The sequence below is a fragment of the Zea mays genome, chromosome 4 (genome assembly GCF_902167145.1).
Source record: "Zea mays cultivar B73 chromosome 4, Zm-B73-REFERENCE-NAM-5.0, whole genome shotgun sequence".
NCBI lineage: Eukaryota > Viridiplantae > Streptophyta > Magnoliopsida > Poales > Poaceae > Zea > Zea mays.
Window position 1 is genome coordinate 204826918 of NC_050099.1, and position 13919 is coordinate 204840836.

The following is a 13919-nucleotide window of genomic DNA, read 5'->3' on the forward strand; positions in this document are numbered from 1 at the left end:
AAAGCTGTAGAAAAGACCATTAATAACCAAACAAAAATGCACTATTTTGACATGTGACTTTAAAAAGGAACCATACTTGTTGCCATGCAGACTCAACTAAATGAACTTATACTGTTAGAATAATACAATCATGTCTAATATGACTTTCTATATCAGTAGGGCTACTTGATAACCAACCAAGAATCTGGAAAATCAGGATTCAAGTGTTAGGTCAGGACACATGTGAGTTTAACTGCAAAGGAAGACACAGATTCTTGTCACATGCTGAGAGAATGCATAATTTACCTACAACCGCAAAACTATGAGGTAGAAAGAATTAAGAAACATGCAGTCAAACCTCCAAGTGTTGTCTAATATCGTCGCCACCATTATAGGAATAAATTTGTACAATATGCCTTGAATAAGCAACACCTATTAAAATAATAAATACATCAGAATTGAAGCCATCAAAAGGTCAACAAAAACACTGATTAAATCATCCCATCTTACCAAACAAGGTTCCATCAGGACTCCATATTATGCGATTAACTCACACAGCTGGATCCTTAACCAGTGATGCCTGTTGAATGTTGATCAATTTATTATGTGTTATATGAAGGCTAATAGAATATAACAAGTGCCTAAAACACATACTGCAACAAACAGACCTGGAGAATTATTGTACATTTACTGAGGTCCCAGACTTTGAAGTTCCTTACAACGAGTCTGTCTTTGGTACCAACATCCCACGATCCAATGTCGCCAACATTGGTACCAACTGCAGCGAGCCAAGGGTAAATACAACATACTGAGATGGCAGAACAGGGACTAACCCAAACTTTTATAATAAATAAGCATTAATACAGTAAGAATTTACCATTAAGAAGAGTTTGTTGAAGTGGATGAAAATCCATGCTCATCGGTGTTGATCCTTGGCTCAAGGTCCGTGCAACAGTTTTATGGAAATCATCTTGTTGGTAATTTTGGCTCTGCGGATAAGTCACAGGCAGCATATTCACCGGAAGATTCACCTGCTATGTTAGATCATCATAAGTGCATGATTAGGTGTAACGAACAACACCAAGTACTAAGAGCAAGAATCTAGTAATGGCAATGCATTTATTTGATTACTTATGGAGCTTATGGGGTACCAAATATATTTCAAGTCATCTGAATACATGTCTAGGCAATGGACACTGAGAACGAGATCCAAGTTCTGCGTGATCAACTGGCTAAAAAATCTTCAGATTCTCTTTGCCTTTTGAAAGAGGTATCCGTCTTAGTACCATTTGAACTAAATTGTTCATGTTATTTTTGTGTTCCTTGTTAAACTTATGAAGTTCCACAATTTTCCTTTCAATTTTCAGATATTACCTAGTGGTATTAAGTGTTAACTGATTTTAGCTAGGGATTTATGGCGTACCGGGTGGAGGGGCTGTGGAGAGAGGTTGTTGCGAGTTGCGACCGATGGTGACGGTGACCTCCCCGGCGCCATCCAAGAACAACACCTCGCCACCATGCTTCATCTTCTTGTTCGAGACGTTGCTCGGCGTGGGTTGACCATCGGACGGCTGCACGAAGACAAAAGCAACGGGCTGGGGCATCCTAAGCGCCTCCGACAGCTGCACCGAACATAGAACATGAAGGTTCAGACAGGGAGAACACGCTCCTCCCCTAACAATAAGCTGGTAATTAACAATCAAATCACAGCACGAGAGAAAGGAAGCAGAGATCCAATCCAATCCTAGAGCAGCGGAGTCGTCTAGCGAGAGGGGAAGCAGGGAGAAGAGCATACCAGATGGAGCGGAAGTGAGCGGCGACGGTGAGATGCCAAGATCCAGTAGGCTGCCCACTTTCGCGGCTGGAGCGCCATGGCGGCGAGTGGGGCGGCGCGGTAGCGACAGGACCACGAAGGAGATAGAGTGGATCTGGGCGCCTTCCATGGAGAGCCTGCACGCTTTCACAACTGGAGCGCCATGGCAGCGAGTGGGGCAGCGGGGTTGCGACAGCACCATGACCATGATTCACAAAGTTTGCATAAGTCCAAGCCTGTTCCAAACATTCCAAAGGATTGTGTATGCACTGTTGATGAGCTATCAGTTAATCAGGGTAATTGGTACTATCTTGATCAACCGAGAGGATGAATTATCCTTACACTCCCCATTATTTTAAAACTGCCATAATACATACCACAATTCAGTTCCATGGATCACATGGGTTTGACAATACATATTTTCTTCTTTTCTCACTAAGAACTCAGAAGTGCTTACAAACCAGTAACCAAAACCTATACATCTTCTCCACAAAAATCTGCAGATCAGACTGCGTACCTGATACATCCAGTGAGCTGCACACGGAATCCAGCGCCGATTCGCCACTAGGTCTCCTGCAGTGCGCATTGCCTTTGAGGACCGTGAGTACCCCGTTTAGGACCTCCCGGCCCCAGGAGCATTCGATGATGTCGCGCTGGTGGGGGCGTTAGCTCCACATAGGACCGAGAGGTCTCGAGAGCGTGCCGAAGCTAGCCGATCCGGAGCTGGGCGTGAATGAACTATAGAAATACAGATGAAGGCAAACAAAAAATATAAACTGATTAATACAGATAATTTTTTGCAATATTTGTATACTCTAGGCGTCTACTACACTGCTACCATCAAGGATCATTTTTCTAATGAACTATAGAAATATAGATGAAGGCAAACAAAAAAGATAAACTGATTAATACAGATAATTTTCTGCCATATTTGTATACTCTAGGCGTCTACTACACTGCTACCATCAAGGATCATTTTTCTAATGAACTATAGAAATACAGATGAAGGCAAACAATAAAGATAAATTGTGTACCTTTATTTCCACAAATCAGTAATGGATTCAGATCCGTGGTTGCGCTCACCGGCAATCTCCAAGATGCACGTAAACAGCCTGGAACAAATGGGAAGTAAGTGGATTACACTCTATGACTTAAGCTTGCACAATTATACAGATATAACAAATTACTAAGTGGATTCAACGAAGCTGTCAAATCATGGCATGTTCATAGTAATATAACAAATTACTAAGTGGATTCAACGAAGCTATCCTCCAACAGGTGATTAATCTACAAAATTACACAAATAATGAATAAGACCTGGAAAGGTAGTTACTCAACCCAATATTGAAGCTGGGAAACATAATGGCAGGCACCTTGTCTAAGTATAGCTCAGTAGCCCAAGTTGAAATCATCGTGATCTGCATCTTGTCCTCTTTGGTGAGGTTATCGAGCCTTCTCAATAAGAAAGTTCGGAGAGCATCCTGTCAAGTAGACATGATCGATAAATAAATTTATATACCATTGTGCTATTATTTGATAAAAAAATCAAGCATAGATAACAACAACATGATTACAATATTTGTACACAACCCTGACATGTTCACAGTAATATAAAATAGCAATGACGGAAAGCTCCAAACATCGTCATGATAAAACAAAATTCAAATAAATAGCAAGGACTGAACCTACTAACTGAAAGTACAACCTTAACTTCTATGGGTTTCTAAACTGAAAAATAACAGAGACATAATAATTAAAATGAAAATTGTGAAGCATGAGCATGGGATTCAAACGCAAAATTGTGTTTTACCTAGAAAAAGGAAATCAGAGACACAATAATGAAAAGGATCCCATTAGAAGTTTGGTTACGTATAAATTTTAAACAAAACTCGAAAATTCACCCTTGAATCTGGCACCACCATGAGCAATGTTGTAGTGTTCTGTAATCTATACACTTCCTTTGCAACTGAAAAAGGGTTGTTGTTCTCAAAATGCACAATCACAAGTACGTAGGTGTTGGGGGCCTTCGGCTTCCGAAGGTCCTCAAAAACGTGATTTGACAATGTTTTCTAAGTATGCGAGCAGGTATCTTCGGAATCAGGTTGCGGGTATACAGAAGCATGGTCAAGACGAAGTTTGACTGAAATGGAAGACGATCATGACGAAGGATGAAACGATCACGAAGCTATGTGCAGAGGAGCTTCGGCATGACAGCAGAAAGGGGAAACCGACTTAAAGATGAAAAGCCAAATCAGCCCTCGAAGAATTACTATAGAGTTATTGATAAAAATAAAGGGCATTAATGTAATTTTATACGGGCTGCGTCCCGTGCCTATAAATAGATGAACAGTCACGCTGACTTGGCATTGGCATCATGCTTGTACCCTTACTTTCCTTCAAGCCGAAGGTACATTTGTAATTTATCATCATTTATATAAGAAAAACGAATAGAAATAAATTAATAATAATGTTTAAAGTAGTTATGTTATTTTCCGTATTTTATACATAAATCTTTTCTTATCTTTTATTATGATTATGAAGGTATGGCCTTCATAACCTTCGTCCGAAATTCATTATACCCAAGGGGAAATAATGTTTCGAAGGACGAAGGGCCTTAATATTTAACGTCGTGTGTTGCCTTGTTCTTGATTCATAGCATTTGAGAACAAGTCCCCAACATTGGCGCCCACCTCCGGTGAACTCACTTCCATTTCTTGAGCTCTGAACACCTTTGGCAAGCATCACCTTCGTCATGCCGCCGAAAAAAGCTTCAGCGACAGGGGCTGCTACTCTGCAGCCGTTGGACCCCAATCAGGACGTCCTTTCTCTTAGGGAGGCCCGAAGCCAGAAGAGGAAGGCTACTAGTCCAACGCCTCCGGAAGATGACTTGGATCAGGAGATCCAAAACCTGGAGATCCTTCAGCAACAGGTGCAACGAAAGAAGGAGAAGATGGCTCGTTTAGCTGACCTTCAGAGACAGATAGATGAAGCTTCCGAAGAGGTTCGTCATCTTGTTCAAGATGACCAGAACCGAAGGCCTCCGCGCAGAGAGCTTCATCAGGAAGGCTTCTACAATGAGGACGACTGGTATGAAGATTTCCATCATGGAAATTTTGCTTTCGATGATGCTTCTCCTCTATCAACAGAATTACAGGCTACACCATGGCCCCAGTCTTACAAGCCACCCCAGCTCCCCATGTACGACGGTCATACAGACCCGAAGCAATTTTTGATGAGCTATGAAGCAACCATATCTTTGTATGGTGGCAATACTGCAGTCATGGCAAAGTCTTTTGTCATGGCCGTCAAGAGTGTCGCTCAGACCTGGTACTCCTCTCTCCGGCCAGGGACAATCACCTCTTGGCAGAAGCTGAAGGATATGCTGATAACCAGCTTCCAAGGGTTTCAGACGAAGCCAGTTACTGCTCAAGCTTTATTCCAGTGTACCCAGGACCACGAAGAATACCTCCAGGCGTATGTCCGAAGGTTTCTGGGTCTGAGGGCACAAGCGCCAACAGTGCCCAATGAAATTGTCATGGAGGCCATGATTAAGGGGCTTCGACCGGGACCTTCAGCGCAATACTTTGCTAGGAAGCCACCACAAACTTTGGAGAAGCTGCTCCAGAAGATGGACGAGTACATCCGGGCCGACAATGACTTCCGCCAAAGAAGAGAGGAGGCATTTAGGTTCTCTGAAATGACCAGGGGCTTCAGAGGAAGATTTCATACGAGACATGTCAGGTCAATTCATAACTCCACTCAAAGTGATGATAGAGGGAGCCAACAGCAAAGGCCACAATACTCTTCGCAAGCTTCGGGACAACAGCAAAGCTCTGTTCGGCCGCCAGCGCCAAGGGGCAGAGGCGCCAGGGGCTTCGGGGGAAGATTTGGGGATCAGCCAAGAAGAATTTACTGTCTATTCTGTGGTGAAGACAAGGGCCATACCACCAGGATGTGCCACGTCACCATCCAGAAGCAAAAGGAGATAGCAGAAGCTGCAGCACAACAAAGTCAGCCGAAGCAGGTCATGCACACTGCTTCGTACCATTCGCCTTACATCCCAGAATATGTAGGCAATCACTCTGCAGCTTCTGTTGCTTCGGCAAGTCAACCCCAAGCATCTTGGCAACAGCCTCCACCACCACCACCAACGCAGCGAGGACAGCAGCCAGAAGGGAGTCAGCACACTCACCTTCAGAGGGACTTCAGAGAGGAGTCCGAAGCTCGCACAGTCAATAGCACTGTGCCAGAGTCGAAGCACATTTACTGACAAATATCCTACCTCGACAGCAGTTTTTTTTCGCATTTTTACATTCAGTATTACTTTTTTGTTAATAAGGAACAATTATGGGAAGTCTAAGTGTCTTTTATCGTTCTTCAATTTCTTGTAACAGTTTCGTCTTTTACCATAATAAAAATATGTCTTCTCCATAGGCTTGAGTTGCCGAAGCATACGAATTTATGGTGGCATGAAGGACCTTTGTATTATCAAAAATTTGTTCTAAGGGACACAGTGCAATTTATTCGAAGCAGTAAAAAGTCGTTCCTAAGGGAGCGCAGTGTAAGTTTTCTGAGCTTACAGCGAAAAGTCAGCGCTGATTCCGCCGAAAGTAAAAGGCGAAGAAGCTCCTAAGGGAGGCTTACAGCGAAAAATAAACGTTGATTCCGCCGAAAGTAAAAGGCGAAGAAGCTCCTAAGGGAGGCTTACAGCGAAAAATAAACGCTGATTCCGCTGAAAGTAAAAGGCGAAGAAGCTCCTAAGGGAGGCTTACAGCGAAAAGTCAGCGCTGATATAAAAAGATTGAGTGCTTTATTGCAGGGATGTGTGTGTTTTCGGCACAAATATCATTTTGCATAACATAACATCATCACATCATTTTGCATAACATAAGCATCATACAGCATATTGCATGTGGAACAAGAAGGGGATACAGTATTGATCTTCGGAGAATGTTTTGAAAAAGAGAAAATCGTGCTAAGGCACAAAATAAATTGAAAAGAAGTGTAGCTTCATTAGAGAGGCAACATAAAACTTTTTATAGCTTCGGAGAATACTTTACGAAGCTTGGATATTCTTCATCAGAGAAGTATGGAAATTCTTGTGATATATAAAAGATTTTCTTCACGAAGCATGAAAAGAAGGGAAGGTGTTTTTTCGCCGAAGGCTCAAAAAATGGTATGTATGCAAAATTTCATGCATCGTAAAGAATTGAACTATAAATAGATTATATATTACATTCAAAGTTACAATGTATTACACATGTTACATTCCAAATATTTTTACAATAGCATCTAATCCTCCTTAAGAACTATTTCTACAGCTTCGTTCAGTAGCTGATCGACAACCTTGTCCATGATGGCTTCGGCCATTTTTCTAATTTCATTGTCCCCCTTCGGGTGGGGGCCCGGAGATGCCTCAGCAGGTTCTGAGGGAGGAGAAGATACAGCTATATTACTATTACAAACCGCGAACAAAGTCTGGAATCAAAAATTACAACAAAATAAAAACCACTAGTTAATACTTATTTGCCCTTCGGGCTCTGCGCCTTTCTCAGCAGCCTCTGCTATCTTCCTAGCATCATGGATGCCTTTTTCGCTTCTTTGAATGATCTCTTGAGCCATTTCTCGGCCACCATTGTCCCAAATGTCGGTGAAAATTTTTCCACCAACCAGGCTTGATTCGGCCGAGGGGTCCTTTATGTCTTCGGAGGACAGGGCAGTTTTGGTTTGTGCTAAAGATTTCACATGATTACAGCCTTTTCTTTCCAACACAGTAGCAATCCCCCTGGCGCCTGAAAAAGCACATATGTCTCCGCGACTATTCAAGATTTCTTCGAAGGCCTCAGCTTCGTGACTGATCCATTCAATCGGGCCTTCTGGATTCCCCCTTGTGAAATTCTCTTCGCTAGAGAATGCGCCAACGCTGGCGAAGCTGGATTTTATCTTCTTAACACACTCTATGGATTTATCATAGTATCTTTTCTTGGAAGCACGAAGCTCTTCAACATTTATTTCCAAATGATTTGCCCATTGATCACTTAGTTCTCGTTTTGTTTCTTCTAGTATGCGTTCTTCTTTAGCCCTGGCCAGTTGTTTCTGAAGATCCTGAATTTCGCGTTTTTGGGCTTCAGCTTGAGCCTTAGAGGTAGCTTCGTCTTCCTTTATTTTATCTACTAATGTAAGCAAAATTTTATCTTTTTCCAAAGCTTCGTTCCTCAGCTTGATAACCTTTGCTCGTAGGTTGTTGAAAGCAATATTATAACTTTCGTCTTCAGCATTCTTTTGCGCTCTCAAAGCGTTGCTTAGTATTAAACCCTATATGAAAAAAGAATTACTATAAGAATAAAAGAATGATTCAAAAATTGTAAATTTCCAAATATACAATTCTCACACCTTCAGACTATTATATGCAAGGCTATCCGCAAGATCGTCCTTCGTCATAGCGCAGAGTCCAGCTTCAAGCTTCGGAAACCCCATGCTTCTAGCCATCTCCCGGCAGACGGATAATTCTTTATTGTCTGGGAGGCAGTATAGGAAGTCATCTTCGTCTGTCCCATTGAACACTAGTGCCCCCTTCGGATATTTCAATTCTCTAGCATAGTGATTAGCTTCAAAAATCTCTTCTTCGGATAATTTCTTCCCCGAAGCGTGTCGCACAATATAATCGTATATTTTGGAAGGTGCTTCGGGGGCAGTAGTGTCAATTTCTTCAACCAAAACTGGCTCTGACATTTTTATTTTTTCGGCTGCCTTTGCAATTTGTGTTTCTTCGGTTTCCAAAGGTTTTACCTTGGTGGGCTCTGAAGGCCCAGCTTCAGTTTCAAATTGCTGCTTCGAAGCTTCAGCAACAAAGGCTTCAGAAGACACTTCAGAAGTTTCAACAGTTTTCTTTGGAGTTATGCTTGAAGATTTAATTGTCTCCAAAACATCTAACACATTAACAATCCTTCTTTTCGGGGTCACTGTTGGACCCTTCTGGCTTTTTCCTGTCTCAATCTTTGCTGAAGGACTTAAAACTTCTGATGTTTTTGCTTCTTCAGTCCTTGGTTCTTCCATCTTTTCTGTTGCTAGCACTTCGGCCAACTCTTCGATTTCTGGCAGCAGAGTTGATTCTTTAGCCTCGGTGGCCGAAGAGGTCTCACCGGCGAACTCAGGCACTATGGCCAGTTCAATATAACGTGGCCGGTGTGTGAGAACCTTTACCATTTTCCTCTTCGGCGCCGGCTCACTAGGAGCGGCTGAAGTAGTCTCCTTCGCAGAGGAAGTATTCTTTCTTTTTTGACCCCGCATTGGATAATGGTAGTCGGGGTAGACGAACCCAATCGCGCCAAAAACTCGGTTCAGCCTCTTCTTCTTTCGGCCTCCGAAGGCTACTGACAATGCAGTATCTTCGGCCTTTGAATATACCCCAAGCAGTTCATCACTTACAGTTTCAATGCTTTTTAGCCAGTCATTATCTGGCTCAACGAATTTATCTCCGTACTTGAATGTGTATTTCAGCCTGACTAGTCCACCTTCGTCAGTCTCTTTAATGGTCTCCTGCGGCATTTCCCATTTTTCCACAAGTGGCCATACTCTGAAGGCAATGTGTTCTTGGACCAAATCCCTCGTCCCAATAAAAGAGCAAACAACACCGAAAGCTCTCTGGCATTCTTCGGCTGCTTCATTCATTTCCACCTTCGGCCTCCGCAGGCCGAAGCGTTGCCAGATGGGACGCATAATGATCCTTTTTATATCTTCTCGTGATTTCAAGTCATTCTTCACGTAAAACCATTCCATCATCCAGTCGCCAGGCCACCTCTTTCGAAAGGTCGGCACGGGGCAGCTTGACCCAGACCGGGAGCCGAAGCTGTAGCAGCCAAAATTGTTGTGATACTGTTCCTTACCCCAGGGTTTTGTCTCGTACAACAATTCATGTATGTTGCAGAAACTTTTCGCATTAGGTTCCAAGCCTTGGCTTCTCACGGCCCACACGAAGATATTCATCCTTATGATTGCTTCGGGGGTAAGTTGGTGAAGGTAGATATCAAAAATCTTCAGCACCTCTACAACAAAGCTGCTTAAGGGAAATCGTAGTCCAGCTTTCAAGAAGCTTCGGAATACCACGACTTCATTTTCTTCAGGAGTCGGACAAGTCTTCTCTCCTTCATCAGCCCTCACAACGGACAAGTCCCGGAAATATCTGCCCCTCATGTTGACAAGATGATTTTCTTTAATACTTGATTTACCAAAAACCGCATGGCTTGGTCGCCAAGGTCGATCTTCGGAGTCTTCACCACCACTATCTACATCATAGCTGTCACTATCACCAGTATCTTCAGATAAACCCTCCAAAATTTCTTTAGTAATCTTCTCTGTATTAGTCTTCGACATTGATTGAAGAAAACCCAGATGCATCTCCTCAGAAAGACTTAGCTTCGAATCACCAACAGCTTTTTTATCTTCAGACATCCTTGCAAACGCTGAGAAAGTGCTCTCGAAACCGAAGCTTTAAAATCTAAAAGGCCAAGCAAGTGTTGTTGCGCGCAGGCTAAAAGTTGGGTGACTAAAAGCAGTTGGCAAGAGAGCGTGCCAAATAAACTCGGGATGAGCTCTTATTTATATGCCCAGAGCGTTGAAAACTGGAGGGTCCCGCTTGTCAAAGACTGTTGCTATTCTAGCAAAGAGAAGGTGTTTTTTCGGACCTTCGGCTTAAGGCCTTCGTCCATATCGCAATATGAATTTGTCATTACAGCAAATTAATATCGCGAGGGGCTACTGTTGGGGGCCTTCGGCTTCTGAAGGTCCTCAAAAACATGATTTGACAATGTTTTCTAAGTATGCGAGCAGGTATCTTCGGAATCAGGTTGCGGGTATACAGAAGCATGGTCAAGACGAAGTTTGACTGAAATGGAAGACGGTCATGACGAAGGATGAAACGATCACGAAGCTATGTGCAGAGGAGCTTCGGCATGACAGCAGAAAGGGGAAACTGACTTAAAGATGAAAAGCCAAATCAGCCCTCGAAGAATTACTATAGAGTTATTGATAAAAATAAAGGGCATTAATGTAATTTTATACGGGCTGTGTCCTGTGCCTATAAATAGATGAACAGTACTCCTGTACTGTTCACGCTGACTTGGCATTGGCATCACGCTTGTACCCTTACTTTCCTTCAAGCCGAAGGTACATTTGTAATTTATCATCATTTATATAAGAAAAACGAATAGAAATAAATTAATAATAATGTTTAAAGTAGTTATGTTATTTTCTGTATTTTATACATAAATCTTTTCTTATCTTTTATTATGATTATGAAGGTATGACCTTCATAACCTTCGTCCGAAATTCATTATACCCAAGGGGAAATAATGTTTCGAAGGACGAAGGGCCTTAATATTTAACATCGTGTGTTGCCTTGTTCTTGATTCATAGCATTTGAGAACAACTCCCCAACAGTAGGAGAACCGTGGAAGATCATGAAATGGTCCATATTTCAGTTCTGAATTTACAAGTTCTGCTTTGGATGCCTTGTGTTTGATTCAACCTTCCCACCAAGTAACCAGATAGCAAGTGTTTGTGCCTTAACAGGGTAAAGTGGTAGATAATGAGCCATTGAATAGTGAAGCGGTAGGTAGTAACTTCACCTACAAAGAGAATTGAAGAAGAAACAACTACATACACGCAGAAGACGATATGAACCTGTGTGGGGTCAACATGAGCATGAACATGTGTGTTATCTGAACATGTGTGTTCTGGAACCACACTTCCACCTGCCTGGCGCTGAGATGCACCTGCCGTGCGAGCTCCTGCTTCTGCGCCTGTCCAACAATGCATGAAACGTTCATTTGTTCGTCAGTTAATAGCAAAAAAGAAGCAGAAATTCTTTATGCAGACATGAACAACATGTGTGTCCTCACATCTTTAGGGAGGACGTTAGGCAGGCTGTTTAAGTCCACCTGGGGATTCACGGTGGGCAGTTTCATGGACATAAACTGCAAAACTGAATGCGAAAAGAAAAAGGGTGTTCAGATAGAACAGGTCGACCCTTGTTCCATTCTAGAACGACAAAACAATGAGTCATTCCAGTTGTGAACTGATAGTGGAAATTTACCTCGACTTGTCGTTGTAGGGACTGCACGTAGTTTATGATTTCACCGAGCATCACTGCCTTGCCAACCACCTGAAACAAGAAATCTAATGTCTGAACAGATACATATATTTTGATATATAGCACTAAGCCCTTAGCACCTTCTTTAGCAATATCTATGTTAGCTTTTTAAAATGTGCTCTTTACATTTCTCTCTCTATCTATCTGTATATATAATCATGAGCCATTTTTAGCATAGCATGCTATCCAGAGTTCTAGACAGTAGACTGTTCAACTCCAATAGAAATTTCAGTAATTCACCAAAGGACATTAACCAACACAATTGGATACATGTAATTGTCAAACTGATAATACAAACTGGTAAGGACAAATCTTCAATAGCTTCAACTTCTCAAGAAATAAATCAAACAAAACAAATACACGAATTTACACCAGAACATCCATAAAAAATCAAGACCGAAACAAACTTACTTTGATTTTGTATAGATTTGTATGGAGTGCATGACTCCAGTCTCACTGAATTGGCACATAAGCATCAGTAGGCGAACAGCTAACAGAATCCATACAGATTCTAGCATTGGTAATCCTGAGCGGACAAAGGAAAATAGAAATGACCATGCTAATCAAGTGACCAAGCATCATTCATCAGAAATATGGTGTAAAAACAATACCTCCAAACTCTCAACCAATCGGTCAATCTAACTCCTAGTTTTCCACATTAGCGGCTCATTTTCCAGTGTTGGAGGGAACATAGCTATAATATTCCATGAAGTCAAGGCGGGCATCCTAGCACTGAGCATTAGGGACCTAGCCATGGCGGATGGGCAATGGGCGCTGTGTTTGGCATCTGGGCGGCGAACGGTAGGGGCAATGTTGTGCGGATAGGGGCTAGTGCTTTGTTGGGCTACATTAGGTAGGTCCTCCCATGGACGCCAATGGTGGAGTAGGCCCTGGCTACACGCATGGGGACGGCGGGGATGTGTGCCACGCGAGGGAGTTGGGTGTGAGAGAGGAGGCGAGCTATTGAGAGAGGAGGCGAGCGGTTGCAGTTGAGATAGAGGAGACAGATGCACGAAGAACGGAGGTTCGATATGTCTCGTGGGTACTCACATCAAATACGACGAAGGTGGGGTGCCAGGAGGCCGGGGAGGAGACAGAGATGGCGGAACGAGGGCAGTCCGTTCTGAGTAAGAAGAAGTCCTCGCCCTTTTTGCACTGTGCGGCGCACACATAGTGCAGCAGTGGGCGCTCTAGCCTGAGGCGCCAGCTTAGTGGTGTGGGGAGACCGGCAAACGCGAAGTCGGCGATGTAGCTCATCAGGATGCCCGAGTTGGTGGCGATCTTGGGGATGGAGGAGAGGAAGCCTGGGCAAGGATGCGGTCCCCGACGAGCTTGTGGTGAAGCAAGCGGACAGGCATGTCGAGGCCTCGCCGCTGCTAGCCTGCTACTAATGGCAGTGGCTAGGGTTAAGGTTCCAGGCAGCAGGGGGCAGGCCTTCGGATCCACAGCGCCCTCTAGTGGCGGAGGGGTCGGTGCAGCGGCCGACGGCAAGGACTTGTTCTTCTTCTTGCCTTCTTCGACGGCGACAACTTCATCGTGCTGGTGGCCATGGCTTCCCTGTCCCCAATTGTTCCCCTCTCCGTCTTGGCGTCGCTCGAGGGATGGGGTGTTGCGTGGAGGCCGGCTAAAAGTCGCCTAGAGGGGGGTGGATAGGTGAAACCTGAAAATTAAAACTTTACACCCCAACTAGATCCCTTGATTAGTGGTTAGAACAAGATTCACGATTATCGGAGTATAAAAACTAAGTCCTTCGCTTGTAAGGAGTATTGCTTTCAAATAATGCGGAATTGATAAATCAATACTACTAATAAGTCTATGAGAATAAATCAAGAAGGCTTAGATAAGAAGAGCAATAACACAAGTTCTTTCTTGCAAAGTGTTGTTTCACTAAATGAGAATTTAACTTAAAGCAACACCAAATAGTATTATCAAAGAATAGTGCAAGAAAAACTTAGAAAGGGAAAGAACAAACAAATC

At 43.1% G+C, this 13919-nt stretch overlaps 1 long non-coding RNA gene across 1 annotated transcript; it reads right to left on the reverse strand.

Moving 5' to 3' along the window:
• Positions 1-303: 303 nt before the first annotated feature.
• LOC103654483 (uncharacterized) lies at positions 304-730 on the reverse strand. The gene is made up of 3 exons (XR_566138.4): positions 648-730; positions 490-559; positions 304-411 (listed from the first exon to the last, which is right to left on the reverse strand). It is a non-coding gene; the product is annotated as an uncharacterized lncRNA (long non-coding RNA).
• Positions 731-13919: the final 13189 nt, after the last annotated feature.